This window comes from Lepisma saccharinum, chromosome 13 (assembly GCF_977018435.1).
Source record: "Lepisma saccharinum chromosome 13, izLepSacc3.1, whole genome shotgun sequence".
Taxonomy (NCBI): domain Eukaryota; kingdom Metazoa; phylum Arthropoda; class Insecta; order Zygentoma; family Lepismatidae; genus Lepisma; species Lepisma saccharinum.
Genome location: NC_139241.1, coordinates 17031835 through 17047642, shown reverse-complemented (window position 1 = coordinate 17047642; position 15808 = coordinate 17031835). Strand labels below are relative to the sequence as shown.

General features: G+C 39.7%; 1 protein-coding gene across 1 annotated transcript in view; it reads right to left on the bottom strand.

Moving 5' to 3' along the window:
* The window catches only part of LOC145996883 (uncharacterized), a 97023-nt gene extending 84417 nt beyond the window's left edge, over window positions 1-12606 (bottom strand). Inside the window, exon 1 of the mRNA XM_083133438.1 lies at window positions 12510-12606. The gene's annotated coding sequence lies outside the window, so the exon portion shown is untranslated. The remainder of the gene's footprint in view (window positions 1-12509) is intronic.
* Between the last annotated feature and the right edge of the window lie 3202 nt (window positions 12607-15808).

The window sequence follows — 15808 nt, the reverse complement described above, 5'->3', positions numbered from 1 at the left end:
ACTCATGGATCCCACTGTACGTACACTATCACAAACGTTTTGTTAATCAGTGTACTTTGTTACGCCCTTGCTTTATTTGATAAATTTGATAAATCAATTTGAAGGAAAAAGGTATAAGCTGCAAAGTTTCAAAGTTGAAAACTTAAAGATTTGTCATGACCAAACGAGAAGAGTTGATTGTTCCAATGTACTAAAAATTATGATGTAAATAAATGAACGCCAATTAAAAATTAGAAAGATGTTAATGCACTAACATTTCTGCATGTAACTGATGGCGGAATGTTTAAAATTTATACTTTTTAATTAACAGTTATTTGTTAACTCAGAAAGATGTATCAGAATATTTTAGATAATTTGTCAGAGTTTATTTATGTACAAGGGCCTCCCCGATGGCGCAGTGGTAGCGTCGTCGCCTTGTAATCAAGGGGTCCCGAGTTCGATACCCGGTGGAGGCACATGGGACAGTGGTTCGGATCCCACTTTAAACCGTAGGTTCAGTCCCGATTAGCCTTACTGTGCATAAAGTGGACTTAAAAAACCAACTCAAACTTATGTACAAACTATACATTTTATTGTAACCCGCAGTTGTTGGAACGTAACAACTTTCCTAAACACATCGCATAGTATGCAGAAGAGTAACATGTTTGTTACGATACACGAATGGCGTCAAAAGGGGGATATGCATGTTACGACACACGAATCAACTTGTGAGAATGTTTGTTTCAAGAGTCAATTTCAGGTTACAATTACTTGAGAACTACTTGACGTATTTCAATGTAACAAAAGCCATTCTTAATGATTTTTTCCGTGCTTTCAAATGAGCTGAAAACAAAATGGGGTTTCCATTAAGAAAAACTAAGTTTGTGTTGAAAATCGTACTTCCTTACGTAGCTGGAACGTACCTCTCATACCTATATATCTGCGAAAGCAGTTTCTCAATATTTGTTGTTATTCACGAAATATTTCAGGTCGCAATGTTAGATGAGACACCCTGTATATGTGACACTGTTTTCTCACACCTGGAAAATTATACATTTGTTAAAATCATGCAGTGATAACTTTTTCCTGATTAAGATAGGTTGAAGAAACCTTCACTTCTGCATTTCTCGCGAAATTCTAGCCTGTCTGCCACACGGGAGACCCGGGATGGGTGATCTATGGTCGAAAATTTCCCGGCATTGTCCCAGCATCAAGCCGCTCTAGGGCCCACCCAGCCTCAAACAAACTGGTACCCGGTGGTGGAGGGTATAAAGGTGGCCGCAGCGTGGTGCTGATCACCACCTCCAAAGTGGTCGACATCGAAAATATGTGGTGCCCTCATACCCTAAATGCGCCTTCATGGTACGGTGCTTTATGCACAGGGAACTTTACCTTAACTGTATATACACGTATTATATTCCATTCTGCACCCCTGAGTAACTACGTTTAGTTTTTACATACACATATACGAACCCTCTACTATGCACATGGATGAGGGCCCCTAAACGCTTACTTCTCCCCCCCCCCCCCCCCGCACTTCTTAATTTTGTGGCTTGTAGATTCGGCACTGAACGCAGACAAAGAAATATTTCCATTCGAGCAACCACTAACAGTTTTACAACAATAGCAACATATATGCAATCAAAGTAAAACACGAATGCAAGACTAATAGAAGTATGAAATCTTATTGATCATTGTTAATAGAAAGCAAGAATTAAATAAAATCTCACACTTAATACAAACTTTTCAAATATTTCATAATTTCTTGACATTTTGAACATGTTAGTAAAGGTTTGTGATTGATTGATTGATTTGCTTTATTTTAGTTCGCTTGCTGTGCCACCCACTTTTGACCAATTTGCGAAAATGGAGATGAGTGATGATATGATGAATGGATACTCACAAACATCCATGCCCAGGCCGGGATTCGAACCCGGGACCCCTGGCGTCGTAGCATGATGTGCTTACTACCACTCTGCCACTGGGGCCGGCCAGATATTAATTTGATAGTTTATGAATACCACATATATATGTGTTTGTTTGAGTTTGATTTTGAATCGATTTTATGCACAGAAAGGTTAATCAGGGCTGGACCTACAGTTAAAAGTGGAGCCCGAAGCACTATTAGCCTCCACTTGGTATCGAACTCGGAACCCTTTGATTACAAGGCCACCACGTTACCACTATGCCGTCGGTGAGGTCCGCCACACGCGCACACACACACACACACACAGACACACATATTCTGATCTGGCCATCCCTAAAAAAAATCTAGGTACGGGCCTGCTGCCTACTGACGAGTATTATTTCTGTTGGAAAGGAACAAAATTTGGAGTACGATCCTTGTAGACTAGGCGTCCTGTCAACTGTAAATATCTCAAATGTTATGAATTATTTACCGCATCAAATACGGTAAGAAGTGTATGCCACTTTTACCCTGCACTATGCTGAATCTTATCTACCAAGGGAAAGTAAACCATCGTTGCCACCCAGTTTGAAAGAGAACGAGGTTTTGCGGGATTTTGCTCAGTCGCGGTCATAAGAGCTCCGCAGATCCTGTAAGTAGCATACAAAATTCCCCCATAAAACTAATGCGAAAGTTAATACAAGACATTAGTAACAGTGTAACAGCAGTAATCGATCATTAATCAAGGGTTCCTTTTTGTTTGTTGAGTGTCACGTAAATGATTTTAACGATAAATATTAACATATAAATATTATTTGTTGGTAGTGCCCGTAATATTTTGCAAAATGATTTACGTAACCAGTTCAATGCCTATAGTGGTGTAAGATTCTCCCTTTACGGCAAACTAGGGTCCGAGGGAGACTCCGAGACCCATGTTTGAGCGAAGTACAAAATAAATGATCTCCTTTCTTTAAAAAAAAGGTGAAATGTAAAGTTCCCCGTGCATATAGCACCGTTCCATGAAGACACATTTACAGGATATGGGTTAGGGTCCCACACGATCTCGGCCATTTTGGAGGTGGTATAATCAGCACCACGGTCTAGCCGCCTTTATCCCTCAGGGTTGCCTTCTGGCACACATTGATTTGAGTACCCATTGATTTTAATCTAAGCCGGGTCTCCCGCATCAGACGCCATTCCGATTACACGACCGCGGGCCTCTTTTTTTTCAATTATTGTTCTTTGCAAAAAGAACTGCAACTGCAGTTCATGGTGGGTACTAATGTTGTCAGTATACTAATATTATCGACGTGTATTCAAGATAACCTGGATTCCATATTCAGTGGTGATACATTTCAAACTTTGAACATATCGACTAATTGTACTGTAGGCGGTAGGACAAGAGTAGCCAGCGACTATATCTTGGGAGGACGAGAGACTAAAGTACTAAACCTCTTCTGTCTATTCTTAGACAGTCTGAAAGGATATTTTTGAAGGAACTTATTTTTATGTTGCTCGAACGTCTCTCCGTTCGTGGGGAACAATTGTCATTCATCACTTTCCATTATACAGGGTGTCATTTTAATGGCGCCCACGGACCACAGATTCGTATAGAGGACATCAAAACAAACAACTTTTCTCAGTAACATTTTTCTCGTTGGTGCATAATTTCCGCGCTACAGCCATTCAAAAAAGACCGTTTTGCCGCCTGGATGTTGGCAACACAACATTTGATCGTATCTGTGACGCCATTTCCTGTGGCGAAACAGCGCACGGCAGGGTTGCGAGAAACGCGTCCAGTAGACCGAACATCATAGCCTACCAGCCAGAAGGTCAGCAGTCATCTCAGGGGAAGTGGGAAGTGAACCAACGATATGAGAAATGGTAAAAACGTATTCAAAATGAAGTGTCAATTTCGGATTTTGTCTCAGCCTACATGTCAAATATCAACAACAATACATTTTATTGGACTTACAGCTTACATGTGGCTGTTTGCGCCCAGTTACATGTCAAATATTTGCAAATCTCGTTGCAAGGTTGGTATCTACAGGTTTGTGTCGATGCCTTGTGGTACTTTTGTGCTGATAACGGAAGTATCCGAGGTTCACGTTGTTACATTACGGCTAAAACACGTACAACCACAGTAACAATCAAATTATGAATCAGTAGCGAATATACTGTCCTGTTCACAGTTGCAAACTATTACATTACATGTATAGATAAACACAGTCGTCGGAGAGCTTGGAGCGTGTATTACTATTACTTATATTCCTGTTTTTCAACCATTTTTGTCACTTGACTCATAATGCACTGAATATACATTATATTATGTGTTGCTTACCTTTGGAATTTTGAGTTCTTTCATTTCTAATATTTTGTCATCTGTTCAGTGTGTCACAGAAAACTAGTATCAGAAGGACGAAGTGGATAGACTAAATTGTAGATGCCAACTTGGTAACTAGATTTTCAAATATTTGACATGTAAGCTGAGACAAAATCCGATATGACCACCTCCACTTGAATTCTGTTTTCTTTCTACCAGTTTTCGTGTCATTTGTTTACTTCCTGTTAGGTTAAAGAACGTGTGTTCCCGTTTTCTTTTACGGTACATAATGTGGCTGATTGTAGCTATGTCATTTTTCACAGAATATGTGTGTTCCTGGCAACCCTGGAACCAGGGTTTCGGAGCGGAGTGCGGAGCGTACTAAAGGAGCGCTCCGGAGCGACTTCGAAGCGTCATTTCTACTCGGCTCCTCGCTCCGGAGCGGAGCGTGGTACGACAGCACTCCGATCCGGAGCGGAGTGGTTCGACTTCTTGAGAGACACGCTCCGCTCCGGAGCGGAGTGGTTCGACTTTTTGAATCGCACGCTCCGCTCCGGAGCGGAGCGTGATACAACAGCACTCCGCTCCGGAGCGGAGTGGTTCAGCTTTTTGTGAGACACGCTCCGCTCCGGAGCGGAGCGTGATACAACAGCACTCCGCTCCGGAGCGGAGTGGTTCAGCTTTTTGAGACGTACGCTCCGATCCGGAGCGGAGCGTGATACAGCAGTACTCCGCTCCGGAGCGGAGTGGTTCAGATTTTTTAGACGCACGCTCCGATCCGGAGCGGAGCGTGAGGCAACAGCACTCCGCTCCGGAGCGTGGTGCTTTTGACAGCACGCTCCGATCCGTTTAGGAGTTTTTTTTTACACGAATGCTGTAATGCAACTATGAATAATGGAATGGGCGCGTTAAACCCGACTTCCGTGACGGAGTGGCTATAATGGGACCACATGGAAAAGAGCCTGCAGTCCTGTTTCCACGTACTCTAGTTGTTTGTCTGTATGATCGCCCCCGCTTGGAGGGGAGGGACAGAGTGAATCATGCTTTCTTATGGCCCTAGTCGAACGGGTGAAGGAGGAGGTGCGCGGGGACTTTTGACCGAAGCTTTTTTGTTTGTTGTCGCTCTACATCACAGCACCCTATGACGTCAGGGATCCGTGGGGTATTTCAAATTTTGTATTGTGACTCTTAGATATAAAAGTTTGAATGTTGTGTTGAATGGGTTACGAATAATTTCGAGCAATCATTTTTTTCTGCTTTACGGATTTTTCCGACCCACCTCCCCCATACAACAGACAGCTTCGTTTTGTGCCGTATTCCGTGTTCCTTGCAGGTGACTCAGTGCAATCGGCTAGCTCATTGGTCTTGTGCCCGTTTCAAGAGGGGAGGAGGGTGAAACTGGTACATAGCTTGTTTGTGTGTGCTTTCGGGGTTGAGAACTTCGTTCGCTGCGCTGTACGTTGCGTTCGACTTATCCGTACATGGTAGAGACATCGCCTTTGCCAGACAGATCAAGTGTTGCCAGTTGTATTAGAATTATGCTACACCAATTCTGGCTAGATTGTTCTCTTTTAAAAGTATTACTTGCGCGTGTTATTCTTCTCTTCACTGTCATAAAAAGAAGCCTTTAAAGGCTGTGTTCTCTTGTATCATTACATGCATATTATGTGTACTTGTCAACGGTGATGTATGGACATTTAATGAAATTTTTAACGCCGCTGATACATGGACGTCTTCAGGATTTTTTCCAGGAAGGGACAAGCAAGGTATTTTTCCAAGGGAAGGGGGCAGAATGAGGCAGAATTTCCCCAAAATAGTATTACTCCCATTAAAAATATTCTACAGTTTGAAGTTATCATGTTCCTGCAACGCCCTTGCAATAATTAACATATATTACTGTGACTGAAATGAAATTATATGCGTGAAATATGTGCTTCTTGATTACCTTTAATTTCCGGATGGCGTGGTCCCCTCCATTTCCGGACGTCCGTGCGAATGGAGAAATCATTCCAACCAGTATCGTTTAATAGAATAATAAGGTGACTAGATTTGTTAAATCAATATAAAAGAACAAAAAAGAACGAAAAAATCCGTAATTTTTAATTCTATGCATCATAAGCCAAGAGAATCATGGAAGATCTATACTGTAATAATGAATTGAAGGAAACCATGCCGAGTTTTTATTTATAGTCTACATATTCAAGTAGGAATGGAATGGTGCACAAAAAGAATTACAAATATGTATGTAAAAGAAAACCAAGTATTTCGATAAAGTTATTTCTATAATTGTAATCAACAATGACAAATTGTCCTGTCAACTAAGTGTAAGTTTCAATTTGTCTTTTCCCGACTATTACCTTTGCCTTGCATTTAATCGTATATTTCTCATGATCCGTAATTTTAAACAAATCCTAGATAAGTCGGTAAAAAAATAGGACCCCGAAACTGTGGAAAAGAATTATACTGTGATAGAGAAACAAACACAAAGGAAACACCAATGACATTAACGCGGGTCAAACCAACACCATTTGTCGTTGAGAGCTGAACTCAAATCCACGAACTCGCTGAAATATTCCCATGGAATTCATTATTCGTCTGATATTGAATACCCAATGATGCTTTCTGTTATGTAATAGACATTTATGAAGTGAATACATTATTAGAACTTTGCCAGATTTCAGAAAAAACACACACACACACACACACATACGTAAAAGTTATGCATAAGAGGTTGTTCATTTGGAAATGAATTTCCGAGTTGTATTTTTATGATTTTGTGAATAGATTTAATGGAAAGTGACATCTCTTATTATTAAACAGAATTACAAATGTATATTTGCTTAAGGATTAATTTATCACAATATACATTGCAATTATACATTCAACATACGTTGAAACAATGCCTTTTGTTATGGACTTTTGGTGGATTTAAGACTCAACAATACGATATCGAGAATAGACCTACAGTTTAAATCCTACCTAAAGTGGGATTCGAGCCACTATGTCCCTCCACCGGTTATCGATCCCAGTGCCCCTTCATTACAAGGAGACGTTGTTACCACTATGTTATCGGGGTACAGGGCGCTACTTTTTTTATCAGTACACATTTATCAATTCTCTCATTATCATCGTCGCGATTAGCCAAAAATTCAAAGCTAAGTAACAAAAATCAAATCAAATGCCATCAGTGAGGAAGGCACGTATTGCTCGCAGCCCTGTTTTTCAAAATGAAACCATAAAATTCAGGACATGACCCTATCCAAGTAGATAATATTACATTTTGTGTTTATCACGGTTATTAAGGTTTATACATCTTGTTTCGACTTATCTGTTGACTACACATTGTTCATTACTGAAAACTTGCTTTCAGTTTGCTGTGTACAACGTATTCAATACAAAAAATATTAATTTTATACGTATACGTTTTCTGGCTTTCTAGACTCAGAAAGTTAAATATAGCAACATTCCATTCGTCGTCTTATCCAAAAAAAAAATCAATTTTCTTATAACCACCATGCCTATTTCCAGGTTACTGCTTACAAACTTGAAATGTTAGATATGGCAACCAGACATTTTGTAATTTTTGCAGTAGTATACGTATGTAACCATTAAATACCTATTTCAACTTCCTGCCTTTAAAATTGGGAAAAATAATCGATATGACAACCCTGTATTTCATACTATTTAAATTCCCCTGTTCGGCTGTATACAAACAGCATTCCGATTTTCGACTTTATACCTTCATAAAAGTAAATCAAATGTGGCAACTTACATTTTTGGTTAAGCCGGTTTTCAACTATCTAGTGTCAGAATTTTTAAAAAGATATGAAAACTCTGTATTTCAAATTAAAACGTTTCCTTATTGGCCGACGGTAACATTAATAAGCATGATTCCGATTTTCAACTTCATACATTCAAAAATCGAAAAGTTAAAATTAGCAACCTGAATTTCCAATTACTTTAAACTTTTTCCTTTCGCTACATTCAAAGTATCATACATAACCAGCGTAAACGAAAGTTTGATATGACAATCATGCACCAGCGAGTGTTTTGCATGAACACCCGTCTGCCTTTATCTTCCTCCGTACAAGTTGCTTCGCCTTTCCTCTGGCCTTTTAGAAGGTCGAATGGATTCTCTGCAGTAATTTCGCCAGTGTTACTCGAACCAATATTCCGGAATAACTCACTTCTCCCGCGGAGTGGACTGTAATGTTGGGCCGATATGCCGAAGTGCTTAGCCCGAACCAGAAGTTGAACCGAAATGAGTTTCAGTCGCGATCCCTGGTGGCAGGAAATGAGAGAGTGGTTCCATTCTCTCAACTTATAAAACCACAGGTGGCACACCTACTATTGAAATATATTGTCCCCAGAAGTAGTAGTAGAGTAGTAAAAGTGATAATGAAAATGTAATAATACTAATAATAATATCGCTCTCTTCACGAAAACGAAACCCTGCCTGGAATGCATCGCTTCAGGACGGGATATGACGTCACAAATGCAATCAAATGTTGTGTGTGGTTGCCAGCATTCAGGCGGCAAAACGGGCTTTTTTGAACGACTGTAGCGTCGAAATGATGCATCAAGGAGAAAAATGTTACTGAGAAATGTTGTTTGTTTTGATGTCCTCTATACGTTTCCGTGGTCCGTGGGCGCCATTAAAATGACACCCTGTATATTTAATCATGGGACTTGGTGGGAGGGGAAAAGCACCTGCCATTGTACCCTGGTAAATCCGCCAAGGGTTATAAAGTAGTCGAGCAATTCCGAATGTAATACCATAACACGTTAGAAGGTTAACGGGATCGTTTTCACTTTCGTACCCCATCGAAACGCCAAGAAGGAAACCATGCTATGCTATAGTGGAACCACAAGGAAAGAAACCTGCGCAGACCCCATCGTGCTGGCGGGTGGGGGAAAAAGACAGGGAGAAGGAGACTTCAGCACGGCTCACGTTAGTGTTGCCAGACCTATTGATTTCTCGGGAGAATTCCTTAATAAACTATTGGTATGGAACCTCCAACGGCTTGCTCAAAAACACATTTCCTGCTCATCTTACTTGAACATGGAGGGGAGAGTTAGAGTGAAACTCCACTCAGCCGTGAAAAGTGCTGTTTGAACTGTGAAACTATGCCAAACGATACTCAATTGTGCTAGCACATTATTATTATTTTATTACTATTACTACATTAACATTACTATTTTTAGATGGTTGTATTTTATCCCACCCGAAAATCTATTTCTATTTTAGTTAATTTACGTCGCTTTTGTGCCTCTATGGGTAAGTACGACAATATGGATGAATGAAAAACTGATGAAATGGATGGAGTGACGCAAACAGAGTGAAACGTCCTTGCCTTACTAGGTAGAAACACTGACTTACTAGCGTAGGCAAATTATTTTATACATGTATGTGTGTGTGTGTGTCTATTATATATTAAATGCAGCAACATAGAGGCAGCATAACTGACGAATAAAGCATGCGAGTGTTAATAACAAGAAATTTGCTAGAGAACGAAGCAACATAGTTAAATTACAAAGGAAATAATGCACCCCCTCCCCCGTAGTTGCTTGAAAATACTTAATATTCTATCCTTAATATACTATTCTATACTTAATTTTCAACAAAATTATATAGCGGCATGGACGTCCAGAAGGAAGTGCAAGGATGGTCGCCACTCCCCTCCCCTTCTGGAAAATTAATGTTGACATAAAAGTACCTATTATTTCAGACGTATGAGTTGATTTCAGTCGCAGTAATTAACATCCATTATTATAATAGGGATGTAGGAACGTGATAATTTCAAACTCAAGTGGTGTTTTCTGAGAGGACAACATTATTACGGGGTAATATGCCTCGTTTACCCGCCTGATAAAAATATATTGTTTCCCCCTCGCTGGAAAAAATCTTCAGGCACCCCTTGCCCCCCCCCCCCCTCAGTGCGCACGCCTATGCCGCCCCCAGAAGGTCGTTCATCCGCTACTCTTAGATCATCGGATTTTGTAGCAGATCTTCTGGTTTCCCAAGGAACAATCTCCCGATTTTTTTAAGTCTGACCTGGCAACACTGCACCGAGCACCGGTAACAGCAGGGAAGATGCGCGAGCGCTTTTGAGGGAAGGTTTTCTTTTCCTTGTGGTCGAGCTATAGCAGATAATCCCCACAGGGGGTTCAGAGGTTCAGATGTCCTTGTCAAGGTCAAAAGACTTTCCGCTTCAAGTCGCTTCAAGACTAGCTCCCGTCTTTCACAGGAGAATATAATGAGAGAAGAGGTGGCTGCCTCTCACGCAAAGGAATTTGATTCTTTGAAATAGTGTCAAAAAAGCAATAAACTTTGAAAATGTATCCCACAGATATACCAAAATCAGTCTTGTTTCATCATACTAGTCCAATCATTGATTTCCATGCATAATGATAGTCCCTTAATTAAAACTTAGCATTTTCTCATTTCATGAGTTTAAGAACATATTACATAATACATGTTTCATCTTCATAATTGAAGCAAATTGGTGGACAGTAAATATGAATTGGGTAGATTGATGTTTATTCTGTCGAGTCGAGACATGTGTGTATCGTGTTGAGTCGACGTGCGCTTCTTGAGAAATCGCTGCGCGAACATTGGCCTGCTTAACGAAGAAGTATTCTGTGATCTGAAGTTTGTGGGTTCAAAAAACGTGATTTCGAAGAAAATTGGTGGACAAAAAATATGAATTGGGTAGATTAATGTTTATTCTATCGATACATGTGCGTATCGTGCTGAGTCGACGTGCGCTTCTTGAGAAATCGCGGCGCGAACATTGGCCTGCGTATCGAAGAAGTATTCTGTGATCTGAAGATTGTGGGTTCAAAATACGTGATTTTAAAGAAAATTGGTGGACAAAAAATATGAATAGGGTAGATTAATGTTTATTCTATCGTTACATGTGTGTATCATGTTGAGTCGCTGACAGCTTCTTGAGAAATCGCGACGCGAACATTGGACTGCTTATCGAAGAAGTATTCTGTGATCTGAAGATTGTCGGTTCAAAAAACGTGATTTTGAAGCAAATTGGTGGACAAAAAATATGAATTGGGTAGATTAATGCTTATTCTATCGATACATGTGTGTATCGTGCTGAGTCGACGTGCGCTTCTTGAGAAATCGCGGCGCGAACATTGGCCTGCTTATCGAGGAAGTATTCTGTGATCTGAAGATTGTGGATTCAAAATACGTGATTTTGAAAAAAATTGGTGGAAAAAAAATATGAATTGGGTAGATTGATGTTTATTCTATCGATACATGTGTGTATCATGTTGAGTCGCTGACCGCTTCTTGAGAAATTGCGGCGCGAACATTAGCCTGCTTATCGAAGAAGTATTCTGTGATCTGAAGATTCTGGGTTTAAAATACGTGATTTTGAAGAAAATTGGTGGACAAAAAATATGAATTGGGTAGATTGATGTTTATTCTATCGATACATGTGTGTATCGTGCTGAGTCGACGTGAGGTTCTTGAGAAATCGCGGCGCGAACATTGGCCTGCTTATCGAAGCAATATTCTGTGATCAGAAGATTTTGGGTTCAAAATAAGTGATTTTAAAGAAAATTGTTGGACAAAAAATATGAATAGGGTAGATTAATGTTTATTCTATCGATACATGTGTGTATCGTGCTGAGTCGACGTGCGCTTCTTGAGAAATCGCGGCGCGAACATTGGCCTGCGTATCGAAGAAGTATTCTGTGATCTGAAGATTGTGGGTTCAAAAAACGTGATTGTGAAGCAAATTGGTGGACAAAAAAAAATAGAATTGTGTAGATTGATGTTTATTCTGTCGATACATGTTCGGCTCTTCTTCAGAAATCGCCTTGAGGAAATATTTGAGTCAGGAAGCGGAAATATTTCGTTCTGGAAGCAACATGTAGAAATCTTATTAACACGGAAAGATTTCTTACTTTCTAATTGGAAGAGAAAATGTTTATATTTTAATGTAATAATTTAAAACACATGTACCTGAATCAATAATTACGTATTAATAATTACGCGTATTGCAAGCAAATTAATGGAAAATCCCTCCCTCTACCCCTCTCGCTGGGCTGCAACACTGCGCAGTTGTATCGCTGTCGCGCTTTTCTATTTACTGAGAAATTCCCTGTATTGTTAAATTATACCAAAGTAAGAAAATAAACGAGTGACAGTTGTTCGGGCTTTACTAGACAAGTACCTAAAATAATATATGTTCGCTAATAGTACCGGTGGCCACTTTGCATTTTTCACATAGAAGTTCCCGATCTGTTAAATAATATAAACTTTCTTACAGTACTTACGATATGTGTAATACTTAAGAATCCATGTTGTAAACACGCAGTATTGCCAGGTCGAACTTCGTTTTTAAACTTGGATATGTATGCGAATTTCCACGAGAAATGATGGTGATTTTTGGTCTTCTTCTTCTTCTATAGCCCCGTCTAGTTCGCTGCACTTGTTAATGCACATTTCGAAACTTTGCTTGCCCTAAGATTTAAATTGGAACACAATATGATTGTTATGCAAACTATATTTTCGATCGATAAAAAGTGTTTAGTAAAGCTCTAGTTGATCTTACTGTACCAACTTCTCGGGATCCTCCAGTAACTTCACTAGGACGTCCCGGTCCCGACTTCGGGAAATCTCTTCCCAATTTTTCGGAATCCCGAGTAGTCGTAAATACCGAATGGTCATTTTAAAAGGTTGTTAATTCTTGATGTTTCTTGAATTGTAAATATCTGGAACTTTTCGGAAATTGTTAGTTTTTGTGCTAGAAATGCTAGAAATGTAGAATTCGAGATTTCCTGTCCAGATCATGTGGTCTCGGATTGCGGTCTTGAAGTCGTGGATAGAAAGTGAAAATCTTTCGAACTGCACTTCGACTTGAGCGCCAGATACGATCAGTAAATATATAACCCAGGACATATTGGTTTTCCACGTTTTAAACACTTGTTTTTCAAAACAGCGCCAGCGAAAATGCAGGGGAAGCCAGGCCGGCTCGGTAGCTCAGTGGTAGAGCAATGGCACGGATTGCCAGAGACCCTGTTTCGAGTCCTGCTCGAGCCTGCATTTTTCGCTGAAAACCTACATAGAAATCACAAAGCATTTGCAAATGTACTTATACCACATTAGAAGAACTACAACAAGCAACTTGCTGGTTTTGTATGTCCGCGATTTCAAACAAATCAGTAACAAGTCCACTTGTCACGTGACCGAACCTGCAACCTTGGCGTGCACTGCACTGTGATCTTGATCAAATAATCCTGCGCAGACCCGCGACTCCTGTACACCGTACTCCCGCGAGGAGGAGAGGGGGGGAGAGTGGACCATGCTTCCTTATGGCCAGTGATGTGCGTCTGCGCATAAGCAACGATAATCTACATTCTACACGTAGACTATTTTATACACATAGATGACGTAATCTATGTAAACAACATGGCGAAATGTGATAACTTAGAAAAGGGCGCTGTGGAAGTAAAACAAAATTAAACTGCGTATCAGTTTGTAATGTGTGAGAAGTACCTTTCATACTCTTCCTTGCAAATTCGAACAATTTCTCACCTAGGAAAAGAATATAGCATAGGAAATATTCTAGTGTTTTATGAGAAAAATACTACTTATGCCTCACAACTGCCATCTGTTGCTTTTTTCTTGCATACAATTTGTCTTCTTTCATATTTGATGATAGAAGCTTGTCAGTTCATTAGGAAACAATATAGTTGAAAATGTCACTTTCCTTTCATGAAAGCCTTGAAAATTAATTTTAATGTACTTTAGATTGTCTACGTAGTCTATGTAAACTACAACACAATGTAATCTACCCGTAGATTACGTGTAGACAACGCATGTAGACGTAAACAAAAAATGATCGATCAGACAAATCGATTATTGAAGGCGGGGAAAGAACTTCCGGTTTGGCGAATTTTCCAACGTAAACAAGTGGAATACAGATTATTACAGAGCTTATTTTCTTATAAAAGATAGGGGAAAAAATGGGCCACTTGAAATCTTTGATGCCCGTTTGTACCAAAGTCGATTTACTCGCGAGTAAGAGTAAGCTCAGAGTTAACCCACGAATCGGCTGATTATCTGTTGCACCATCAGAAACGCCGCGTAAGCTGAGAATATAAGCAGGGTCTTTCTTTCTTTTTTCTTTTCCTTCGCTTTCTCTCTCTCTCTCTCTTTTTCTTTCGTTCTTTGCTTCTACCTAACCTAACCTAACCTAACCTCCGAGAACAGCGAGTAAAAGCGGAATAAACCCACGCGCAGCGGAGTAATGGTTGCCGTCCGCAACCGGTAATGTATCACTTCAGAATTACAAATATAAATAAATGTAAAATGGGAAGTAATAGACTCAAACTGCGTATGTAAAATCTAAGAAATATATAGAAGTATGTTATTAAAAATATATACCTCAGCAGACGTTTACTGTGCACATTCTTCAGTACAGTTTGCAAATTTAAACGTGCAATATAAACATAAACATACACCCACTAGCCGGTTAAAAACGATCGTGAATACCATGTGAAGATACATGCATACATCGAAATCTACTGTGAACATCACTGTAAAACTACTTACTATGATCGGAAGCTGCAATAAAATATCAACATTTATTCACTTAATCATTTCCCCCCATCTTTATCAAGTGCTTGAATTTTTCTTGTGGCAATAACTTGTCACTGTTTACGGAGATACCAAAATCCCGTTACCGCCATACTTTCTCTTTTTTCCTGTCATGCAGTGGCGGCTCGTCGTGAACCAAAGTGGAGGGGTGATAGCTCACAAATTTGCTCTATTGGTTTGATTTATTTTACTTCGCCTTTTGTGCCACATTTGGCTAATTTGCGAAGATGGATATGAGTGATATGATGAAATTGATGAATGGACACTCACAAACATCCATGCCCAGGCCTGGATTCGAACCTGGGACCTCTGGCATCGTAGCGCGATGTGCTAACCACTCCGCCAAGGGGGCCGGCACAAATTTGCTCTACTAGTAATGTGAGTTTAAGTGATGAATTTCGTATAACAGCCAATGAGATAAGAAATTGATACGTCCGTGTTTACCGAATATCATATTTTACACGTTTGCACATGTTATAATAAATTAATAATTATTTAACAGTAAAGCGAAGAAGATAGAAGAATAAATAGAATTGTAAGAGATTTAGTCATTTAACAGAGGGAAAAATTCAGAAGAAGGGATATTAAATTTTACACAACTTGATAAGCGCAATGACGAATATTTACGTGCAATGATAGTAAAAATTTCTAGTAAAAAAGTTACACAGAAAATGTTTCCTGTCCAACATGACTATTGATATGTGAAATAGGGCACCAAAATAAATATCTCACTGGAAAAATGATATCTGCGTTATCAGAAGCTCTAAAGTAAAAACTTCAAACTTACCAGAAATCTTCAGACATGCTTGTAACTGAAATTCATCCTTCAACGCGAAATTTGCAAGTGAACTCACGACCTCCCTTCTTGGACATTTATTCTAGGTAGATTCAAATTAGGCCTAGGTTTTTTATGTTTCTTTTTTCATCCAGTCTGGTAGAAAAACGTCTCACCAACAATTTCTCCACACTGTTC